This window comes from Pinus tabuliformis, chromosome 6 (genome assembly GCF_031772625.1).
Source record: "Pinus tabuliformis cultivar Carrire ecotype Pingquan chromosome 6, CPIR1, whole genome shotgun sequence".
NCBI lineage: Eukaryota > Viridiplantae > Streptophyta > Pinopsida > Pinales > Pinaceae > Pinus > Pinus tabuliformis.
This window is the reverse complement of record NC_142292.1, coordinates 1850223427-1850240703: the sequence shown is the minus strand read 5'-3', so window position 1 is coordinate 1850240703 and position 17277 is coordinate 1850223427. Positions and strand designations below refer to the sequence as shown.

General features: G+C 38.4%; 1 pseudogene across 1 annotated transcript in view; it reads left to right on the top strand.

Annotated features, from left to right (window-relative positions):
- The window catches only part of LOC149266408 (dnaJ protein homolog 2-like), a 37560-nt pseudogene extending 22875 nt beyond the window's left edge, over positions 1-14685 (top strand). The window contains exons 3-6 of the transcript XR_016255138.1: positions 2930-2940; positions 11887-11911; positions 12308-12984; positions 14566-14685. The product of XR_016255138.1 is annotated as a dnaJ protein homolog 2-like (transcript). The remainder of the gene's footprint in view (positions 1-2929; positions 2941-11886; positions 11912-12307; positions 12985-14565) is intronic.
- The last annotated feature ends 2592 nt before the right edge of the window (positions 14686-17277 follow it).

Sequence of the window (17277 nt, the reverse complement as noted above, 5' to 3'; positions counted from 1 at the left end):
AGATCGATTTGTAGTAAGAGAAGCTTTGGAGATTGAGGTAAAGAAGCGACAACGCAACAAAAGGATTGCACAAAGATAGAGGGAGAAGAAGAAACTAGAGGAGGAAGAGAAGAAGTTGCGGGAAGTGAAGCAATAACTAAGGGAAGAACAAGAGTTGCGTAGAAAGGAGAAGGAAGCGCAATAGGAATAGGAACAACAGGAAGCACAGTATGTGCACATTGATGAAATTGCACAAATACATGTTATTGACTCATCACAACTGACATATACCAAATAGGATGAGGAGTTATAGGAGTAGGACTTTACTCAAGAGATTGAACATATGTTGGAGCAGATGGTCACGGATGTGGTTCAGCCATAGTAGGATCAAGATACATACCTCATGCCCAAGGACCAAGAGGTCACTCCACTGGCTTCACCAGATCCGGGAGCAGAGCAAGTCCCAAGTGATCAAGGAGATACTAAAATCCTTGAGGACAATCCAGAAGCAGATGTGCACAACATATCCTTTGACGAGTCACAACACAGAGTTGTTCAGTCGCGCATAGTTCCCACTCCTGATGCCCATTCATCTCTTGCGCATTTTCAAGAACTAGTGATCGTGTTCGATGTGCGCAAACATCCAGTCGCATTGGTCGATGATATAAAGGTATACGTCGAAGCCACCAGCTCAAGAGTGAGATTCTTGATAGTTGAGAATGAGCGCATGGCTACTTGTTAGAAACGACCAAGTAGAGAGAAGAGCAAGCTACAAGATCCACTAGAACATAGTTGAAGAAAGCAATACTTGATTAAGGATCGTCTTTTGAGACAATCATTTGGAAGCTGTACTTCAAGTTTGTTACTGTGCATAAGTCAATGGTCCATCTTAACGTTTGGTAGCAACATTGTGCTAGGAGTGCACGCATCTTGACAGACACACACACTGTTGTCGATCACATGCAGATATGGACAATGAGGTACAAGGGAGGCCTGTTGTACTTGCCAAATATGATGAAGCCAAAGGCAATGGAGTTGAAGGCACGCATCCGGAGTTAGATACAGAACAATGAGGAACTCCCACAACTCATCACCAACTTAAAGGCTTCACATGCACGAGTGTTCAGGAGCATGGATGTCATTGTGCGCACGCATCTAATCCCATCCAATCCCATCCATTGACACACTCACCGAGGTGAAAGCAAAGAACCAAGTCTGACTGGCGCTGAATATGTACTTCGAGCAGTTGATGCGCATAACCACCAACACAAATTTGTAGATGAGCTATGCACCAGTATGTCGCTGGTCCGACTGCACTCAAGACCATGATGCACATTCTATATGACAAGTTGGATAGAGGTGCCAAATCAGTGTACTTGGATGCAACAGAGGAAAGAGTTCACTTTCAGAAGGATCTCACCACAGAGTACGGGGACACCATAGTAGACTACCAAGCCTGGCATCAGTTTGCTACCATCGATCACCAAGAGGATGTCGACGAGTTAGTCTTCCCATAGTTTTGTAAGTCTCAGTGATGTCTTGCATGGCTTATTCAAGCCCATTTTTGTCTCACATGGGTACATGTGCAAATCGTATTATAAACATGTTGTAAAGTGAAAGACCAAGTGCCAATAGTAGAATGTAAACAATCACGTGTAAGTTGAAGAGTCGCAAATGGGAATGTTAAGGGTCACCCCACCCTTTTCTATATATAGAACCTCATAACTCATTGTATAGGCTTTTGAGAGCTAAGATTTTGATAGGTATAACTTAGAGAAAACTTGGAGTGTATTGTAATGAGCCTTGGCTTCTCCACAATTCAGAGTGAATACATCTCTTTGGAGGATTAGGTGGCAGTGTCTGTAACGTTCCACTATTGGGGTTAGTGGTTTTCATGGTTGTATGTATGATTGGATATTTCACTCTTTTAATATAACAGAGCCAACATGTTTCATGCATATATTGTTATTGTAGTTCGACTATTTTGGTTACTCTAACGATGTATGTAGTTGAATTTATGCATGCATGTGTTTGTATGAATCTTATCGAAGCGTATTGTTGGTATAACTAATCACTTTGGATTGTCGACTATTCTGCTTTCCATTTTGTGATGTCTTTTGGCTCGTGATTTCCCTTTCACGCTGCATGCTATCACAGGCTTCTAAGGGGCGCACTCTTATCCCATTCCATGTGTTAGAGCCTTTCATGCACCTCCCTGACTTGCTACAAGGTCACACCCTTGCTTCCAACAGGACATCTCATTTACCTCTGCGCGAAACCGCAGTCAAGGCGATATCGTACTACCCACTATTGGGACTCCTCCAAACGCTCTGAGGTCTAGTTGGGACTTATTACTGGGGATATTACCTGACATGTTGGCGGGTCTAACACCATCAACATTTACAGTGCTAAAATGAGGGCCAGATGACAAGCTAAGTTCTCACATTCTATTTTAAATCTTCGTACATCTATCATGGAGTATGTTGCAATTCATCCTCTGCAATGTTTGTCCAACGGACATATGTTTGAAGTTTAGAGGGAGTTCTGGGATGACTTGTCAAAAATCATGCATGATGGTGAAGGCGAAGTGTCCTGGCCTGAGCACTTAGATGACTTCCATGCACTCATGGAGAACATGGAAGGTTTTAATGAAATAGAGGTCTGTACACTGCTCTGACACACACTTCATGAATACCCATTGATGTGGTGTTGCATGCTGCCTCCTAATTACATGCACTCATTCAAACAATTTAGTGATCTAATAGAATATGATTTTCACCATTTTGATCTCGATGCACTTGATAAAAAAATGTTACAACGACGGAAGGCCCCACATGAATCTCTACCAGAATTTTTGCAGTGCCTCCGTCTTCTCTCTTTTGAAGCTCTAAAATTCAGATGAAATTCCAATATCTTTGGGACAAATATGAGTATGTATGTATCAAATCACTGTGTCCTAAAGTGAAGAAAAAGCTCAAACCCTGCTCAACATACTTTGATGATGGAGCTGTGCAATTACAAGCGGACACAGTTGCTGTCACAAGTGACTGTCCTCCTTCATCTCATCAAACAACTCCACCCCCGCAAAGTGATGTGGGAGAGTGTGCGCATAATTTTGTTCAATTGTCACTGTAGGAATTTATAGGGTAAGTTCCTCAGATAGAACACCAAAGGACACCACTCACAAACATATCACAGATCGATACACCAGTGTTCTTGATTTGGTTAAAACCCTCAATGAAGGAAACAATCCATGCCCTGAGCCAACGCGGCCACTTCAAGAAATTTATTAATAAAAGAAAGAAAATTTACATAAGCTTCTCTCATGAATGGTCACCCTACAAATGACCCTCCATGCTCTTTAAATAGAGATCATGGACCAATCGGGTGTTAAGCTGCGGATCAAGTGTCGGTAATATCAAGGAGAGAATGAACCGTCAGATCACTTCATGTCTAGAACATATCGTGACCGTTAGATTGTAAGTTACAACAATACATAGTAAAGAAACACAATTTACCTAACTCTACACTAGACCAAGTTATACTTAACTATTTCCTATGTGTCAGAATATCCTAACATCCCCCCTTAAGAACAACTTGGGATAGGATTGAATGATGTACAAATATAACACAATAAGAGAAAGAAGGAGGCATTAGAGCCTATCCCCCTTAGTGACAACTTCCTGAACTCCAACCATAAATATAAGTTTAGTAAACTTTGCCTCTGTGAGAGCCTTTGTAAAGATGTTTGCAACTTGATCACCAGTTGAACAATATTGCACTTCAAGAACATGGTCATGTATGAGCTTTCCAATGAAGTGCTTGTGTAGTTCAATGTGTTTGCTGCGATGATGTTGGATTGGATCTTAGCATAGTTGAATGACACTTTGATTATCACACCAAAGTGTAGTCGGTTGTTGCTGCTGAAATCCAAACTCTGACAGGATCTGACAAAGCCACAAGGCTTCCTTACTAGCTTCTACAATGCCATGATACTCTGCTTCTGCTGAAGAAAGAGAAATGGCACTTTGTTTCTTGCAAGCCCATGTAATAGGTCCAGAACCAAGAGTGAACACATAACCTGCAATAGACTTCCGATCATCAGGGTCACCAGCCCAATCAGAATCAGTGAAACCAACCAATAGAGAAGATGTTTCTGCACTGTAATGAATCCCAAAATGAATTGTACCACTAACATAACGAAGTATTATTTTAGCTGATTTCCAATAAATTTCATGTCGGTTTTGCATGAACCGAGCAATAAGGCCAACAAGAAAGGAACGGTCAGGACGGGTATGGGTCAAATACAAAAGTTTTCCTACAAGCTCACGGTATAAGGTAGTATCAACTTCAAGGGAAGTACAAGTGACTGAAAGTTTGGCTCCAGACTGAAAGGGAGAAGGGGATGGCTTATAGTGTTCCATGTGAAAGTGGTGTAGAACATCATAGGCATACTTGGACTGGGAAGGGAAATACCTCCCTTGGATTGCAAGACTTGAAGACCAAGAAAATAATGCAAGTGTCCTAAGTCTGTGATTTCAAACTTGTTTTTTAGGTTGGACTTCACATGGTTTATAAGGTTGGGATCACTACCAGTAAGGATAAGATCATCAATACAAAGAACAAGAATGATAAGAGACTTACCCACTTTCTTGGTGTAGACAGTGTTGTCAGAATGACACCTAGAAAAGCCAGTGTCTAAAAGAAAGCTATCCATTTTGGCATACCAAGCCCGAGGGGCTTGCTTGAGACCATAAAGGGATTTCTTACGCCGACATATAAGGTTGGTGTCTGTTTGTATAAAGCCAAGAGGTTGTTCCATATAGATTTCTTCATGCAAGAAGGCAAATTTAACATCCATATGACGAACTTCCCATTTGAAAGAGGCAGCAAGGGAAATAACAAGGTAGATAGAGTTCATTTTGGCAACAGGGGAGAAAGTTTCAGTATAGTCAATCCCTTCAACTTGTGAAAATCCTTAGCAACAAGACGAGCTTTATGTTTATCAAATTTTCCATCTAGTCCAAACTTGGTTCTGTAAACCATTTACATCTAACAAGTTTTCTTTCCTTTGGAAGAGGAACAAGATCCCATGTATCATTTGCCAATAATGAACGATATTCTTTATTCATAGCTGCGTCCCAATCTGGATGGCCTGAAGCCTATGCAAAGGTGTTAGGATCATAATTCACTAAAGCTTGAGCCAGTAAAGAAGAGACTCTATCAAACTAAGAATGTGTACGCCGCTGATCTGTAGGATCACCTGCAAGAGAACCTGCGAGATCTCAAGTAGAATGGACCCATCTTGGAAGCTGAGGAGACGAAGGAGGATCATGAGAAGGTGGGGGAGGACTGTCATCCTCGCTGTCACCATCTGAAGAAAAAATATTTTTAGAAGTAGAAGGGATAGAGAGAGGTGGCACATCCACTGAACTAGGCTCGTAGGCCGATATATTTTTCAGCAAACTTTACATCTCTTCTAATGATAACATTTTTGGATTTAGGTGAAAAAAGTCTATATCCTTTGACATCTTCAGAATATCCAACAAAAATACATTTTTCACTCTCAGGTTCTAAGGCTTTATGTTTCTCATCGGGAATATGGGCCCATGCTTCACTTCGAAAAACACGAAAGTGGCTTACATCTGGTTTAATTGAGCTCCATGCTTCTTTTAGAGTGATATTCTTTAAAACCCTAGTAGGAGTGCAATTTACTATGTAATTTGCATAGTTAATTGCTTCTGCCCAAAATGAAGATTAATTCCTTTAGATTGAAGCATACAATTAGCCATTTCCTTTAAGGTGCGATTCTTCCTTTTAGCTACACCATTTTGTTGTGGAGTATATGGAACAATATGTTGCATTTAAATTCCATGCTCAGTGCAAAAGTTGATGAATTTTTTGATAACATATTCTCCGCCATTATCATATCTTAGCTTAAGAATTTGATGTCCAGATTGTTTATCAACAAAGGCCTTATAGGCCAAGAACATGTTAAATACTTCACTCTTGAGTTTTAAGAAGTATACCTAAGTGTGTCTGGAGAAATCATCAATGAAAGTTAAGAAATACTTGTAGCCATAGAATGAAACAACTGGAAGTGGACCTTATAAATCACTATGCATAACGTGTAAAGGGGTTGAGGTGTGTCAAGATGCACGTTTTTCAAAACTATCCCGATGATGTTTTCCGAGTACACATCCGGAACAAACACCATCTATGCAAGATAACATAGGAAGATCTGTCACCATATTTTTTTTACATATATTTTGAAGGGAGTGATAGTTTAAGTGACAAAACCACTCATGCCAAAGTTTGCTCACTTCATCATTATGAGCAAGAAAGGCCGAGGGAAGAATTGATGACCCAAAGTTGTTAAACTTATACAAGTTTGTAGAATCATTAGCAATGCTAGTAGCTAAAATCTGTCTAGGATCTCTTAGGTCCTTAATTACAACATCAATGACTTTACCTTCACCTGAATGAGTTATCAGAGATACAAATAGAAGATTGCAAAATAAGGTTGGAACACATAATACATCGTTAAATTGACCATTGTCTAGATGAATAGTTCCAGTCACTACAACACTAAGAGATCGATCATCACCAACATATATATTTTTGGTGTTACAATCATTTAAAGAAGAAAACATGGCTTTGTTTTTGGCCATGTGATAAGAAGTTCCAGAATCAATGAGCCACTCTTGAGAATGAGAAGAAGAAGATACATTTAGTGCATAACCAGACCGAGATGCTTCACAACCACATGCAGAAAGTGCTATTCCTGAAGATGAAGTTGAAGTTGAAGAGTGCTCCAAATGGATGTTATGCTTCTTTATTGCTGCTTCTAAGACATCCATCTTCTTAAAGCATTTGGATTCTAAGTGGCCATCTCGATTACAAAAGTCGCAATGTCTATTAGTGTTCTTCCCTTTGTTTTTATTTGCCTTATCATTTTGTTGAATTGATTTTTCATTTTGAGACTGAAAGTGCTTAGGACCATTCTTTTTACAATTCTGCTTCTTAGGATTCTTTGAACTTGGTTGCTGCTAGGCGGCTAAGACTTTCTTAGAAGAGTTTCCAAGATTAAAAAGCCCAAGATGTAAGAGTTTTTCTTGTTCTCTTATTAAATAATCACAAAAGACATCAAAAGAGGGGGACTTGTAGGTTTGTCCTTGAGAAATAAAAGCTTCTCTAATAGAATGGAAGGTTGAAACAAACACAGAGTAGGCTGGCCCTAACTTTGTAAGAATGGAATAGATAAGGTTACCATCTTCTTTCTTGACCTTAATACCTTCCAAGAGAAGTCTAAGGGTATTGAAATTGGACAAAAACTCTTCAATGGAAGAAAAAATATTGGGGTCCAATGTAAGCAACTCATTTTCGAGTTGATGGGCTCTAATTTCATTTTTAATTCCAAAAACTTTACTGAGTTGTTTCATTGCTTCATTAGGGGTATCAAGTTCTGCGATATGGAATCTAAGGTCTGGAAAAATAGACATCCCTATCAACCCACATGCTTGATCTTTCCTATTTGGTCGTCTTATCTTCATCTTTAGGTTTAGATTCTTGGCTTGGGGCTATTCTATAAAAACCTTTACTTCTAAGTGAATCCACAATGTAGGATAACCATTGTAAGTAGTTGATGCTGTCAATAATAACTTGGCATGGAATTTCCATTTTAACAAAAACTGAAGCTATAGATACTGAACTAAGTGTTCCAATGGAAATATCTCAAAAAATTAGGCCGTTTAAAAAAAACGGCTTTGAAAACGACTTCTGGATGAAGAAGTTATGGCTTTTTGAAGAAAAGTTGTTGAAGATGCTGGTGAAGTACGTGAATGTGCGGAAGTGAATGATAATGTTATATTTAAAAAAAAATCCCCACTCCTTCCAAACTTAATCTAATTATCTCACTTATTTTTTTTTTATGTGACCCACTTTTATAAATAAGTGAAAGTCACTTTTACAATGGTACTTTATGAGATACCCACTAAATTGTAACTTAAATAAAAGATAAAAGGAGTTTAGAATTATAAGTGACTCACTTTTATAATGGGCGAGAATACTTTTACATAAAGTAACTTTAAAACATAAGTTACATGTGCTTTTTGAAAAAGTAACTGAACAAAAAGAAAGAATTGAACATAAGACCTCTATTCTCATAAAATAACTTTCGATCAAGTGAGCTAGTTTAAAATATTGGTAATTTTTGGAAACGAGGAAGGGTTTTTTTTTAGTCACCGAATCTTTGGAGTGCATGCTTGCTTGAAAAAACCATTTTTTCCTACAAAACAAAAAACCACACAACCCAACACGGATATGAAAAAAACCAAACCTTATGGCTTGAAGTTAGCTTTCGGCGGAAACTAAATATTTTCCTCAATGTTTCTAATTTTCCGAGATCACACTAAGGCGGGGCGGAAAAGAGAATACGCATGAGAAAATCCTTCATTTCCGTTTCTGATTTTCTCAGATCGCATAGAGTCACAGGGAAAAGAGCATACGCAAAAATGAAAGGTATAGATCCGGTAATTAAAAAACATAGAGCTAAATAAACTGAAATAAACAAAGAGATGAATAACTAAAACTGCAAATAAAGGTTGTATACCTCCAGATCTTTAAAATGACGTAGCTAGGGCTACCAAAAACATTTTCGCGTGAAACGAAGGGGTTTCTCACTGGAACAGATGCTCCTAACACAATAGAGCAATCCTCTCAACCCGAAAGAAGTAAAAAACAATAGATCTAGGAAATGTCAGTCAGATGCAGTTGTACCGGCTTCGGATTTGGCTCACCAACGGATGCAACCCTAAAATAGATTTGATACCATGTAAGAATTTACAGGGCAAGTTCTTCAGATAGAACACCAAAGGAAACAACTCACAAACAGATCACAGATCAATACACTAGTATTCTTGATGTGGTTAAAACCCTCAAAGAGGGAAATAGTCCACGGCCTGAGCCAACGCGACCACTTCAGGGAATTTATTAATAAAAGAAAGAAAATTTACATAAGCGTATCTCATGAACGGTCACCCTACAAATGACCCTCCATGATATTTAAATAGAAATCATGGACCAATCGGGTGTTAAGCACAGATCAAGTGTCCGTAATACCGAGGAGAGAATAAACCGTCAGATCACTTCATGTCTAGAACATATCATGATCGTTGGATTGTAAGTTACAAAAGTACATAGTGAATAAACAAACTTTACCTAATTCTACACTAGACCAAGCTATACTTAACTATTTCCTATGTTTCGGAATATCCTAACAGTCACATCCTCCTACCCTCACTACTATCATTTTCTGCGCAGATTTGGTTTGGAAGCCCATGGGTTGTCATTTGCACTTGTTACCTTAACCTCCGTCCTCGCGTTCTACTATTCCTCCAGATTGTACTATCTTGTGTTCTTCTGTTCTAAACTCCACAACTGTTGTGAACGAGGATCGAGTTATCAATGGAGTTGATGTTTCACAACCAACCTGCGCTGTCATTTACGATGAGTATGACTCAGAATATGAGCATGAACCTGCGGTGAAGGATGACCTCCTTTTTTCCGCGCCCTCTCTGCTTTTTCCTAACATCTTTGGTGATTCTGTTGTATCTGATTTTCCTCGTGTAAATCCATCCACAGATGCATCTACTTCTAATCATTCTCAGAACACACCTGATGTCAGTCAATCATTTGACAGCGGAAAGGACAAACCTTTCATTGAGAATCCACTTGATTTTTCATCTACTGTTTTCAGAAACGTAGAGGGTGAACATTCTTTCTTCTCATATACTGCTCTGCATGATTCATCAAACCATGAGGATGTTGATGAACTCAATTATTTTTCTGATCATAGATGTCGTGATCTCTTTACTCCTATATTCGATCACAATGTTGATTTAATCATTGTTGATCTTTCAAAGCCACTTGTTTATGATGATATATCTATCGATGAAGTCAAAACCTCGTAGGATGTCGAGGCACTTCAGCCTAAGCTGATGGTTATGTCAGGCCCTCGCTGTACTTAGGTTAGTTTTATTTCCGATCATTAAAGTGGTGAAACACCCAAGGCTCTTCATCACTCATCTGTATGCACTGAGGATCAATCCGACACACAAATTTCACTTCCTCCACCTGAGTCACATGATCCCATCGCTCATGCATTGGAGGAATCATACACAACAAGCACACTTGTAAGACATAATTTGTCTCTCTTTCTCATGCTTGCTTGTCTGTCACAGTCAAGAGAGTGCACATGCTTATCATCTGCACGCAGTGTGTCACAACACCATGTTAAGTCTACAAAGTGCTTGTCTTGTGCTTTCACTCTTTTTTTTTTTGGACACATTTAAACTCGAAGTGTGTTGGTCTTCATTTTTATATCTTTCAAGTTTGCTGGTTCGATTGACTGTTCTTTTCGCGAACCATTCCTTCACCAACATGGGTCAACCAATGTGCCGGTCGCTGCTTTGGAAATATCACTTTATTTTTGCAGGCCCATACACCTTTAGCTTAGGAGTAGGAGTAGTGTTTGCTTTATGTCTTGTTTTCTTGCATGCATGTTCGCTTTGTTTGTTTTCTTTCCTGCTTTGCCTACTTGCTCTGGTTTCACATTTTCTTCTGCTCTTTGCTTTATTGTTTTGTTTTCTTGTTTACATCTGTAGGTTAGTTTCACATGAAGCCGCGTGTGACTCTTAAGACAAGAAGGTCAAAGTATAAGATGATTTGTACAAATATACACACTTGGTTATCTGTGGTCCTCTCTCTTTATGCAAAACTTGTTGTCTTCAGTCAATGATACACCAATGGAAAATACATTCTTTTCAAAGTAAATCTTGGTGAAAACACAACACTTGCGCTCTAACTAGTACCACCTACTCTAGGCAGTTGTTTTTGGGTTAATCCTTGTCATCTCAGTCAAGTAGAGTAAGCTGAGGGGAAAAACCCTAACAAGTATGTCAGAGGTATATATATAACATAATTATCTCAACGAACAACCTCTTATGGTCTCAATAAGTCGGGATCCCTCTTCTGCCTCTGAAATAAATAAGTGCCTACGCACAGTTCTATGAAAAAATGAAAATATGAAAAAATTGAAAAAAATGAATAAGGCGAAAGAAGAGAAATGCTTCCTGCTCAGGGAGGTGATGCAATTAACTATGTCTGGGGATTGACCAGGCTCACTGTAAGCAGAGCGATGCTTGTATTCCTGTGTGACTCCATTGGGTCACCGCCTAGGTCTATTGGCAGCGAAACAACACCAAAGATGAAACTTAAACTCCAACAATCATATTACTTGTGCACCAATATACCCCTCATCCCCAATCGAAACAACTAAGTCGACTTGGCTTGGAATGTGTGCTGACCGATCAAGATTATGGCAGTTGCTACATCTTTCACTCAAGCTAGTGTGAAAACCACGATGATCAAAGAATAGAACAATACTCTAGGAGGAGTTAGAATTGCTTTTCATCAGTGTGTTGCCAATGTTGTAGTAGCTACAACCATCCTTCAAAATTTTTCCTTAGCTTTGTTTTGTAGCCTCCCTACCAACCATCCTTAGTAGCATGTCTTGCATTGCCTAGGTACTTATGCTTTCAGTTGAGTTTCTTTGGCTTATCAACGTGTGTTCGCTAACTTGTTGCGTGTTATCACAGGCTTCTAAGGGGCACACTCTTCCCCCCTTCCATGTGTTAGAGCCTTTCATACACCTCCCTGACTTGCTGCAAGGTCACACACTTGCTTCCAACAAGGACATCTTACTTACCTCTGCGCGCAACCTTAGTCAAGGCAATACTGTACTACCCGCCGCTGGGACTCCTCCTCCAAATGGTCTTAGGTCTAGTTGGGACTTCTTACTGGGGAGATCCCTTGAAATGTTTGTGGGTCCACCACCGTCAACAAAAGTGTAAGGGGAAATGCTCTAAATCTGGTGCTTTTGGTTGATGTATGGTAGTCAGTAGTTTAAACTTTCCTAAATGAAAATTTATAACACACTTTCCAATAAAAGTTTTAGTGGAGTTAAACATGTTAATGCAATGGTCAAATTTTGAATGTTTGGAAATCAAGTAGATTAAGTGTCCTGTTAGGTTTGAATGTAAAATCTAATGAAATCCAACGATATCACACACTCATTTAAAACATTATGACAAGAATTTTCACCAAACTTTCTTATAAGATTGATTGTTTACCCATTTCCCAACTCATCAGAACTTGGTAGAACTTTTGTTGTGTAAGAAATTGATATCCAATATTCTATTATAGTGTGTTTAAAGCCTTTCCAAGAGTAAATTGTCCCTATATTGTATCCATCAAATTTTAGCATTAGATTCTGTTATATATTGCTTTGCTATAATGAGATGCCAAGATTCTGGTATGAAGGTCTCTATTAGGCAACTAGTTCCTGGGATGATACAACAAATGCAACATGTCTTCCCTGATTGTAGAGGCTCAGGCGAGACAATCAGTGACAAGGATAAGTGTGGTCACTAGTAGTGTAAATGGAACAAAATTGTTCAAGACAAGAAAATACTAGAGGTACATGTTGAGAAAGGAATGCAGCATGGACAAAGGATAGTGTTTCAGGGTGAAGTTGATGAGGTGTCGAACACTGTAACTGGGAACATTGTTTCTGTACTGCAATTGAAAGACCACTCTAAGTTCAAATGAAAGGGTGATGATATCTATGTTGAGCACACACTAAATTTGATAGAGTTACTGTGTGGATTCCAATTTCCCCTTACTTGCCTTGATGTAAGGCCACGAGAGATAATCAAACCTGGTCAATACAAAGTAATAAATGAAGGTATGCCTCAATATCAAAGGCCTTTCGTGAAAGGTCATCTGTACATTCATTTCAATGTTGAGTTTCCAGATTCTAGAGCGCTTTCCCCAGAACAATGTAAGACATTGAATGCTATCTTGCCACCACGTCCAGCTGCTTATATGATAGACATGAAGTTGGATTAATGTGAAGAGACAACTTTGCACAATGTCAATATTGACGCAACCTTAAGGCTACCACAACCAATATACCTTATCCGGACTCATTTTCCCCTTAATGTCCCTTTAAAGTTTCATACTCACACATATGCATTCAGAAGCGTTTTATAGGCATTTAGCCTTAAAACCACAAATGGATAAAAAATGACCCAATAATCACCCCGCTGAACACCCCTATTCCTTTAACAATTATCCCTTTTCCTATCGGAAATGAAAAGCCTTTGAAAAAGCTTTAAAACTATGTTTTTCCCTTTCGGGACCAAAATACCCTTGAAAATGTTAAAACAACGCTTTAACGCCTTTTCCAACAATCATATGTGTATTGCCGTAGATCGAGATTTGGTCGATCGGACGGCTCAGGTTCAATCGCTAAATCGGCGATCGACAGTCTCAATGGTTTGCACTATCGGCGCTATCCCTTTGGCGGAGGTCTGATGCAATTATCGCTAATCGCTATCGGCGATCGCAATATGCCGCTTTACAATATACCACCTCCACTCCAAAACCCCGATGCAATATGTCGCAATTGGAAATCGCAAAAAGTTGGGTCTAGGCCTTTGACATACACCGCTTCGATGGTGTGATGCGATTATGAGTCCGGACCCGATATGAATCAAAGCTTCCGTGCATAAATTTTCAAGTCCGCCTTGCTGAGTCCACTAAGTGTTTTAGCGTGATTTCTCCATATAAATGGCATTCGGCGATACAACCAGGTATATACACTAAGCGATGTGATTTGGGTTTCTACGGACCCGATAGCACTCAAAACCTCTGTCTAAAGGATTTGAGATCCAAATTCTCAATTCAATTGTGCTTTACGCCCGATACTTAGTGTATTTGGGTTTTCTACCTGCGAAACCAGAAAAACGAAATGTACTCGCCAGCACAATGTTTCCATTGTAAAGTATGAAAACACAACTGGCATCAAGAGCATCCACATATAGATAATAAACAAGCCTTCAAGGCCTCCATGGGCCAATTATATAATTATGCTCACAACACTGGTTATCCACAATAAACAAATAATAGAGTCTTCGGCCTTAGGCCAGAATTCACAGGTAAATAATTCTAGCTCAAAAAGGTGCATCAATTACATGGTTCCACACTCAAATCAATTCTATGATACAAACATAAATACAAACTACATTTTGAGGCTCTCTGCCCTCTCTCTGGCCTAATTATTCTAGTTAGTGGCCTTCTCTTCCTACGCTGCCCGTAGGCTTACAAATGCTCTCCAATCCTCTCTTCCTGTCTCGCCTCCTCCTTTCAGAAAAGAAAGGAAACACATATATGTAAGCTAACCATCTCCTTCACAATTGAAGGAATAAATTATACATTTAGATTTCAAATTCTATCATAATCTAAACAAACTAGACTACTTAGCTTGATCTCCACGTAGGGAGGATCGATTTTCCATTTATTCCCAATTCTATTCAGAATTAGGAAACAAATTAACCACTTACATAATTGAAATTAATACAATTTAAATAACCAATTCTTCCTCCAACCTTTCATTAGCCACAACATGTGACCACTCCATCACATTGCTGGCTAGGCCTAGATGCTCCTGCATCAAATATTGAGGATGAACTAAGAAGGAAGCAACAAAATTAATAGCAAGAAGCATATGAAGAGGATGACGAATCTCAGGATCACCGTGTGCGATGTGCACAACAATTATTTAGGCTAGTTTGTGAGAGGTGACTGTGTGCAATGTGCATTGTATTTTGTGATTAAGGATCTTCTTGGAAGTTCTATTGAGTTGAGATCAAGGGGAATAAGTAGCATAATTCTTATGAATTCTTTAACAATTTAATGAATGATTACAAATGGTTGCGTTGATTCGTTCTATGTGAAGCGTGGATCTAAGTTTAATTCATCAAATTGAGAAGTAGATGCAAGACACATGGTAATAGTGCTCATCTCGTGGAATAGACAATTAATATCGCCCAATTGGAAATACATTTTTTGCATAATGTATTTGTAACAACTTCAACTTGTAAATGGTGTTGACAAAGATAGTCAAGTGAGTCTATAACTCATAGGTCAAAGATCGATTCTCTAAGGATTTCTCCATGTTAAGTAATGTAAAAAAAAAAAAAAATCAAATTTCTGGTTGTTGAGTCATTGACCAAGGTGTGGTCAATCCATGAGATTTGGTGCAATTACAAATGGGAAATTGTCATTGTTTGCATACTGAAATGCCCACTCCCAGTCCCAGGTATACTCCATTATTTAATGAGATTGAATGATGGTAAGGATTTTTGTCTGGTTATACGGTGTCTCTATAAAATAGAGTAAAAATCCATTTGAGACCAAGGTTGTAAGGTGATAGAATTCACATGACCAAATATTTGCTTTTGGGTTTCAGACTTGACATACAGATGAATACTCTTTTGGGTTTTAGACTTGAAATGCAGGTAATTTCTGTATGGGGTTAAAACCTACACCACCCCTACTTCTAAAATCATTTTGAGAATTGAGGAAATTCCTCCATTAGATGTGTTTTATATCCCTACCCATAAAGCTGTCATCAAAAGGCAGAGGAAGAAAGGAAAGTTAGATGCTGCAACTATTACCACTCCCGACAATGAACCAATGTACATTGTCTGGAAAGATTCGCCCATGGACCCATCTGAGAACCTTACGAGACTGTCGCAATTTGTGGAAGCCTATGCTACAACGACTATTGATAAAGCAACAGAGGTTCAAATGCTACTAAGAGAAAATGAACAAAATATCCTGCTGTTGGAACAACAATTAGAACAAGAAAAATCTAACCAAAAAGCAGAGTTACAAATAGCCAAAATACAACAGGAGTTTGAAAAGATGCAAATACAACATCAAGCCAGCCTAGCAGAAAAGGATGCATGAATTCAAGCTATGACAGAGAAGTATAAATATATACCACAAATTGATCATTTTGTAAAAGAAGCACTCAACCTTAACGCCCAACTAATGCAACAAAAGGAAGTTCTGTGCTAGAAAATCTCACAAATAAATCCTTATTAAGAGATCAATGATAAACTAACAAGCCAAGTCGTCGACATGAGACTTGAGTATGAAAAATTCCATAAAAGGATTTCTAACTTTATCACCTGGTAAGAATCAGAAGATGGTAGAAAGGTTGATTTGCCAAAACTAGAGGAATCACATAAAGAAATTCTATTTGCAGACTAGGATTCTAAGCTCAAGCAAGCAGAAAGGGCAACAACGGTCGTGGCAGCAACAACAAACAAAATCATTGAATCAATTAACGAAAATCTACATGGTGCCAACCTAGTTGCAGAATCTATACCAGGATTTCTTTCAAATTCCAATCAACTAGAGTAGCAATGGAGACAAGCAGCAAAGGAAAGAGATGAGGTGATTAGACAAATGAGTAAGTTGAACTATGAATCATACTAACAATTCTTAGTCAAACCATACAACCAATGGATGACCTTGAAATGCCTAACTACCTCCACACAAAAAATGGTGCTAGCGCTGACGAACACTATATTTACTGCACAGTTGAAATTTGTGATCGAAAAACCGACACAACTCAAACCAACGATAGATATCTGCGATCTTAAGGATAAAATGCAAAGGAGTTAGTAACTTTGTTTTATTTTTATTTTTGTTTAGCATTGTCTAAGGAAGGTCATTTAAACCTGCTCAACTATTTTTGTAATAATCTATTTTAGGACCTATAGTTTTAGTATTTAAACCCCTCTCATGCATTTAGAGAGAGGTCCAAAATTTTTATCTGAAATATTCTTCAAAACATGCACTTCTGTACCTTTGAGGAGGTTCTGGTGGAATGAATGGAACATTATTCAAATTAGGTCGATATTGTTGAAACACATGAGAAAAACTTATCATATATGGTACTTTTATCTTGTGATTCTGTTTTATTTGTGTTAGGAAATAACTTTTCTTCAATTGTTTTATGTATGAAAGTTTGAATTTGGTTAGCATTATTGCACTTTCGTATGGTGTTGGCTTTAATTTTCTGCTGAATACATGAACGATTCTATCTGCAATATATCTTTCACAATCATTTTGGCTAACTATTTATCCAAAACGATTATTGTTAAACAATTTCACTTCTTATTGCAGTTGAATGATCTTTATTACCAATTTCTATAGGACATTATTGCAGATTGCATACTTTACTTTATTCCCGAGCATAGTTATAGTTTACTAGTGTTTAAACTCGGACATATGCATGTATTCAAATAGTTTAGATTAGATTAAACTTAGCTTAATCATCCCCCATTACATCATGTATCACCCCATCAACACTATCAAAAT